Source organism: Uloborus diversus, chromosome 3 (assembly GCF_026930045.1).
Source record: "Uloborus diversus isolate 005 chromosome 3, Udiv.v.3.1, whole genome shotgun sequence".
NCBI lineage: Eukaryota > Metazoa > Arthropoda > Arachnida > Araneae > Uloboridae > Uloborus > Uloborus diversus.
Window position 1 is genome coordinate 11,797,206 of NC_072733.1, and position 8,596 is coordinate 11,805,801.

The following is an 8,596-nucleotide window of genomic DNA, read 5'->3' on the forward strand; positions in this document are numbered from 1 at the left end:
TACAAAGTTTTATTTTTTTTTTTTTAAGAAATGTATCATTTTTCTAATTTTAAGCCTGGTTACGAAATGCTGCTTTACTGCTACTTCGCTGGGACTGATAATAACTCTGGGGTGTTCGGGTAAACACGACATACGTATTCATCGCCGCCAACACACCATGGGGGGGGGGGGCATACGAAGGCCTCCCCACTTTGTTCGACATACCCGCTTTGGGCCACCCTCCCCCACTAAATTGATATAAAATGCTACTTGAATAATGCGTTAAACACATTTGTATTTCATAAATAAAACAAGTTATCAGTTTTGTTGCACTCAAACTATTTTAGTTCTGTATTGAAACAATGAAAATATATTTTACTTTTTTTATCGCAGGGAAATAATAATAATAATTTTTCGTTTTCTAAAGAAAAAAAATTTAGATACAGAAGGCAGGATGAATAGACAGTGATTTTAATTTTGAAAATAGGAAGATCATAAATGGAGAATGTATAAAGGACCTAAAAGTTAGAAGTTATTTTTTTAAATATTTATAACATTTACAAATTCGTTTTTTTATAGACTACAAATCAATGAAAATGTTCACCATGTTTATACAGGCAAAGGTTTGATTGTACTTGTTTTTCTACATTTTTATGCGATACATTTTTTAATTATACTGCATTTAGGTACTTTCATATGTATCCAAATGTAGTACCGTTTATTTTTAAATATAAAACGCATGCCAACGACACAAAAAATTTAAAGAAAGAAAGAAAGTAAACAATTTTACAGAGAGCTGGATGAGATGAACATAATATGTTGACAACTTTAATATGCTGTGCAGAAACAAGAACTGCCTAAGGGGAAAAGCACAACGTATTTTAATATAAATTGAACGAAAAGTAAAATTTATGTTTCATGTTACTTTCAGAGCTGTTTCTTTCAAATGTTTATTCAGGGACGAAATAAATAAGTTTAACATAGATACACTGTTGAAGAAACACACAAAGAAAAAGGAAATTAAAAGTCAAAAAATATGCTTTCAAACAAATCTTCAAACCTATATTACTATTAAAATTGATAGAGAAAAAATACAAAGGCTTTAAAGTCAAAAATACGTTTTTTCCTGAATTTACAAAGCTGTAATCGCGAAAATTAAACCCTCTGATTTATGATTCTGTATATCCTGTCATAATATGGCACATGAAATTGTAAATGAAATAAATGATCTTCTCAAGATAATTAGACAGTTACACTGCTCTACATGGTCAGCACCCTCTTTCATAATTCATTCTTACATAATTTGGAATTCTCCACTCAACAGTTGTTCCGCTTGCGCATTTTTCATTCACAGAATCTAAAACTGCAAATGATAAATTGTGTTCTGAAAATGACACTAAGAACAGCATTTTAAAGAGCAACATGCACTAATACTCTTTTTTTTCGATTTTAAGTAAAATGCGTTTTTGCAGGAAAAGGTTAGCAATTTCGTTTTTTTAACAGTTCATTAAATGAACATATTTAAAAAGCAAGTGAACAGTCTCAATGAACCCGATTATAAAATTCCAAACATACACAATTGAAGATCTCGGTGTAAAAAGGAGAAAGCGTCACTTTTTATCTACTTCGTTTTTTACATTATAATATAACCCAAAACCATACCGAGTTGCGGAACAGTCCATATCATGGAGCTATGAGTAATAAGGAGACGACATGAGCGAGATACGCTGAAGCCGTTTCGGAAGCTTAGTTAACTGTTCTTTTGACTGGCAGCCATCTTGTGGTGTTCAAAACATTGAAAGACTGCATTTCATAACATGGTGTGTTTCTGATGTTCAGGAGTTGAACATGACAAGTTGTTCAGCTGTTACGATTTTTTTACTTGATGCTTTTATATTTTGGATTTTATATCGACAAAATTTTATGCTGTAGCTATATTATATATTATTTTTTAAAAAAATGAGCAATAATTCGCGACTATTGGGAAAATTCGCGAAAAACAGCGATCCCCGCACTTTTTGCGTAGTTACGGTAATTATTTATTCTTTATTCCCAGTCAGACCATGTAAAATCATAGCAGAATGTTTAAGTATTCACTTCTTTAGCATCTGCTTAAAAGGGATGGACCAAAATCGGGAAAATGATCACGTTTTTGAGTGTTTTTTTTTCAAAGAAAAAAAATCGGTAAAATTTTTCGGAAATTCTGACCCGCGTATAAGTCGACTTCCAACTTTAAACATCATTTTTTGTAATAAATTTCTCGACTTATTCGCGAGTATATACGGTAGTGGATTACTTGCTCAAGGTCTTTTGGGAGCTCTTTTATTACCATTTTTTTTAACCTTCTCGTCTGTAATGTTTATATTCTTTTGCGTTATTTAATTTATAATTAACCGACATTTATTCAATTATTATTTTTTTTTGTAATGGCAGCTACAGTGACAGTAGAAATTAGAATGATAAAAATGTTTTGATGGAATGAATGTTTTTTCCTCACCCGTTGTAGGCGCAATCTATCATTTTTTATTTTATGTCAATGTAATTGCCCTTAATTTATTTTTTGTATATTTAAAATTTTTCTCAGCAAAATACTTCTGAAAGCTGATCAATATTATTCTATTATCCGAGGGCTTCTTAACGTTATCTATGGGTAAAAATTTGGTTCTAGGATTTTTTGCTCCGCTTATACGTTCGTTTATCCTTTACCTAATTAAGCAGGCTGACAGTATTTTCTTTAATCCTAAAGTACAAGTGCTGTCCAAGAAGTATCTGACCTTACTGTTTTTGTGTGAAAAGTGTAAATAAAACTATTTTTGTTTATAATATATTTAAACTCATTTCACAGCAATTGTTCAGTTTTTGTTATTGTTCTGAATCCTTTTATTTATACTTCTGTGGTACAATGCTTTTAACGCAAGTCCTTTTTATGTCGAAGTGGAATATTATAAGGGTTTTATTTCCTGTACGTTTTCAAAAAGTAATGTTGTCCTTGATTCAAACATTGTAAAAATATTGTACTCCCTTTATTTTTTGGAATAAATATTCAAAAAACACATTTTGTTGCTCTGGAATGTGCTTTTCAAAACTGAAAAATATATTTTATATTGATACAAGTAATATCCAGAGTAAAAATTCCTGTTTTTTTTTTGGAAAATAATAAAAAAAAAATTCGGATTTATTTGATTTAAATCCGATTTTTTTGATTCTATAGAAAAAAAATTAGAACATTTGTAAAATATAATTAAATTTAATATTGATATTTTTCTAAATTTACCACTATTATATTTTGAGTATTTCAGTAAAAAGCTTTCATGACATGATGAAAAATCTGTTTAATACAAAGCATATGATTCTTGTCAAATTTAATTTAAATGACATATTAGTGCACTTTAAATTGGTAAAAAAAGAGGAAAATAAACAAATTGGCCTTATAGCATATGCCTTTTTCTAATCTTCACTAGCTTTGTTATTTTTTTTTTTTTTTTGTATAAAAATTATATTTTACAATAGGAAAGACCTGGCAATTTTATTTGCCCACTTTCTGGTAAAGTATTTCGAAAACTGGTCCCGAGACCATCTACAATTATAGTTAACAAAAAATGTATAAACTTCAATCTCTTCGATTGATGATTTCTCAAAAATAAATTTATGAGCATACTCTAAATTTTTTTATAACAACAATTTATGCTTAGAGCAGTATTAATAAGTTTATCTTTTCCAATGTGTACAAAAATGCACACAATATAGCAACAAAGTATGGAATTTTTCTGCACACCCATTTTATATCTATGTGCAACAAAATCCCTCATTGTTTTCATAAAAAAAGTTCCTTAATCCAGTGACTACTTATTGAAAAAAATATTGTGCAGACACAAAAAAAAAAGAAAAAAAAAATGTGGTAAAAGAGAGATAATTTAAATAAAAATGGTCAAGTGAGGAAAAACACCTAGGACAAAATCAATATAATGAAAGAGGGTTAGACTAAAAAAATTCAGAACTAATAAAATTAAAAAAATTCAGGGAGATTTCCAGGGTTTAAGTTAAAAAATGATTTAAATCATTGACACCCAGGTAATATTTTTGTTATGTAATCCTAAAGTATTCAGTAAATAAATATTTGTAATATTCATTTTGATTTGCATCTTCCCTTTTCAAAAAATAAATTGGGAATAAGTAATTCAAATCAAATGGAAGAGGCTCTATTCATTTTCTTATTCCCATCTTTCAATTATGTTTAAAAGCTCTTTTTGAGAACATTTACTTAATGCAAATTATTTCGTTGGTTTTAGTTAATTTTACTTTACATAATACTTGATGAATAAAGTATTCAAATATCCAGTGGTTTAAATTTATTTCAAACACGATACGTAAAGGATTTGTTCGGAAAAAAGTCACCGTTCTTTATATAAGAGCCTTGAAATTATTACTAGACGGTTGGAAATAAATTTTATACCCTGCTTTTAGCATTATTTTTGATAAAACCTCCTTCGCTCTGAAAAAAAAAAACCACACACACACCCTATACCAAAACAGAATATATGCACAGTAACAGCATTTTAATTCTTGAATTAATTGAAGAGCTCTTATTCTTAGAGCAACGATTTTCCACCATTTCTTTTCATTAAACTGACGGGAAAAAACCCTGGATTATTGCTCTTCAGAAAACCATAAATTATCTATTATTGTTCAAAAGCAAAGGCATTGAGTCAACCAGCGCATCGAGTCGAAAGCGTACGATGAAAGCCACAAGATGGCCGCGAATCTTCGCGGTTGCTTCACTTCCACTGCGGAGTTTCAGTGGTGATGTCTTCTCCTTATTACTCATAGCTCCATGGTCCATATAGACCAAGGCCTACTGTGTCCATTTCAGTTTTCCTGACCAAGGGTTCTGGGCAGTAAGGCACATGTTCCAGTTAAGTGTTTAGCCGAACGTGATACTCCCAAAGTTTAGTTCACAAGCACGTTTGGAACTCCTTTTATCGAACCATCTAAGGGATGAACGAACGGCTGAGTCATTACCTTTCAATTATGTTTATATATATATATATATATATATATATATATATATATATATATATATATATATATATATTATATATATATATATATATATATATATATATATATATATAAAAATCTCGTGTCACGATGTTTGTTCGGGGTAAACTCCGAAACTACTCAACCGATTTTTCTCAAATTTCATATCAATGTGTCATTTGGTCCAACTTAAAAGATAGAATAGTTTTTATAATTTTTTACTGCAAATTTCATATTAATTATGCAATAATAGTGTGAATTAATTGTTTAGTTCTAAAAATTCTTAATAGATGGCGGTGTAAGTTAATTCATCGATATAACTCTAACATCGTATGACTTACTGCTAAAAACACCATGATAAAAAAAGCTCAGAGATGTTGCTTAGAATTTCCATATAACGTTTCGGGATATTACAGGTTATTATTTACTTCCTGAGAAAATCAACTATATTTTTCAAAACGTTTCCTTGAATTGCTACAAATTGCAGATTTCACACCGTTGTGAAAAGTATTTTTCTCCACCAGTATCAAGATTAACTAAACGTATTTAATAGGTGTATCGGTTTCGGAGTGATTGCGGTTTGTCCAGATTGACTCAACACCCAATGAGTGCGAAAAGTTATCTGGATCACGAAGCTTTGCAAGAGTTGCAGAGGAACTACTTTCGAGCTACTTGCTTGAGAGTATGTCTTCGCGTTGGCAATGCGTGTATTAATGCTTTGAGAGCTTTCTTAGAAAAGCAGGAAGGTTCCAGGCTATTATATTAATCCTGCTTTAGGCTTCTCTGCAGGTGCCAGAATCATAACTGCCTTTTTAACCAAGAAGACTACTGAATTCTTCAAAAATATTCCAGGTTTATTTCAGGAAAGTTAATGAATTTAAGCGGAAAACAATTATTTTCTTTATTTTGTTCCCCAGGAAATTTTTAATATCATTAATTCTTGGAAAGATACATTCGCAACAGAAAATTGCAGTGACAATTGCATCGTCAGGCATTGCTGCTACTTTTTTTAGATGGTACAGGAACAGCACATTCAGCTTTAAAGTTGCCAATTAGATATTCATAACAAACAAAACACAATGTGTACAATAAAGAAAAAAAAGACGTGGTATGGCTGTAGTGTTGCAAGAGAGTGAAATTATAATTTGGGATGAGTGTACTATGTCTCATGAGTAAAAGCATTCATTCGAAGCACATCATAGGATTATGCAAGATTTGAATGGCAACGAATAAACTTTTAGGCGAAATTGTCTGAATACTGTCTGGGGACTTCCGGCAGACATTACCAGTTATTCCGATGAAATCAACGCATGTTTAAAAAAAAACGTTTTTTTGTAGAGTAATGACGAGATAATGCGATTGGCCATGAACATGCGAGTATAAACGCAAAATAATCTAATCGCATAAGTATTTTCTAAGAAATTGCTGAGTATTGGAAACGGTGAAATTGAACTGTATCAAAATATACAGTACAACAAATAGCCAGACAATTTCTGCACTGCCGTTGAGACGAAAAGTGAACTAATTGAGAGTCTATTTCCAGATAAATTTATTTTTTTAAAATTATAATTGCCTCTGTAATCGCGCTGGTTTTGTAGCAGTTTTGTTTTCGGTAAACATACCCGAACAGACAGGAATATTTGTGGATCGTCAATTGTCGACTGTCAAATACATATCCTGATGCATGTCGCAAGTTGTATTTATTGGTAGCACAAAGTCATTGGGAGTTGACACTTTCTAATGCAGGTTTGACATAAGGAGAAACAGTATTCGTCAACTGTTTTAAAACAATTTTGACGACATACTATCCAACACAATCATTATTTTTTAAGGAGAAACTATATTACTTTCACGTTTGAAGACGTATTTCATAAATTTTAAAAAACACACAAATGTCCAAATCCAGATTTTACACCAGCGATGAATATGAAGTTTTAGTTTTAACTGAAGGTTTTTGCGTTTCAATTTCAAATTTGCCACTTAGTCATTATGATATGCCGTTACTTGATAGTTGGGCCACCGACTTAGTTAACACTGATTTGCAACGTATAACAACAGAGCAATGACTCTGTCTTAGCTACAATTATTGCGAATAATGAGCCATTACTGACGGCTTTAAAAAAAAAGCTCTCCATTGATGCTGAACAAATTGTCGATGAAAACAAAGCAGTAAACACTCCAAATGAATTTTTAAATTCCCTGGATACACCAGGAATGCGTCTACACGATTTCCGGTTGAAAATTGGCTCAACAATTTATTCTTTTTCGCGATTTAAACCCACCTAAATTACGCAACGGTACACGTTTCTACATAAAGTCAACAATATTTGTCGGAAAAGTTTAAAGGAGAAATGTTTGTGTTGCCACGTAATCCATTATTAGCGTCATAATTTTCAACACATTTGAAAGGCTTCAATTTTTGATTCGTTTAGCTTCTGCAAAAGACCATAAATAGATTTAAAGAACAAAAAATGTCTTCTTTCTGTTTGTTATTGAAACATAAATATTTCTCTTATGGGCAACGAAATATTGCCTACTCACACGTGGAAAGTTATCATACTTTTCGTATTAGCAAAAGACTGGTTGATCAAGAACATTGTGCACAACTTAGTGCTTAGACAGTTTTCAGTTTTCAAATAATAGAAACAATAGTTCGAAGTCAATGTTATCTACTTCATTGAAAAAATTTAATTTTTATACATTTTTAATTTAGTTAGTGTATTTTGTAAAGAAGTTATTGATTACAAACTATAGAGAAAGCTAATGTGAATAAAATGTAGTGTAGAATCTAAAAGTGTATGGTGGTTTACGCTTAGTTCGATATTTACTATCACTTTCAATTTTTTTTTTTTTTTTTTTTTTTTTTTTTTGCGGAGTTATACTTACAAAATTTACTAAGCGTAAGTATAGTGCTTTTTCCATAGAAAATTTAGTTAGTACTTATTGAATTCAATAAGTACTTTCTTCAGCCTGCACGGTAAAATTTTAATCCAACTTCTTTGCCACAGCAACGCGTGGCTGGGTCAGCTAGTATATATATATATATATATATATATATATATATATATATATATATATATATATATATATATATATATATATATATATATATATATATATATATATATATATATATATGTTGCTGTGGCAAAGAAGTTGGATTAAAATAAACTTGAACTCATTATTTTGAAAGAATCAAATAAATATTTTTAATAGAGCTTAAAATAGTATAGCCGATTTTATAACATATGACATTGATAATGGGCATTATTCAATTTAAAAACGATTCCTAAATGTTCCTGGAAAATTATGGGCAGCTGATGTGGCCAATTTCTGCCAGTATCATTTCAAGCCAAAACCCGGAAAGTTTTCCGATAAAAGTTAATAACCTTCCTGAAATCATCTCGGAAGCCTCTTGAAAAAATTCGAAGATCTTCCCGTTTGAAGTTAATCGTGTTTCTGGAACTTTAATGTAAACTTAGGAAGGGATACAAAAAAAAAAGCTTAGCACCTTTCTGATTTATTAAGGAACTTCTATAAGCAGTAATGCAAACATAGCCAAAGCTTAGCCAGAACTGCA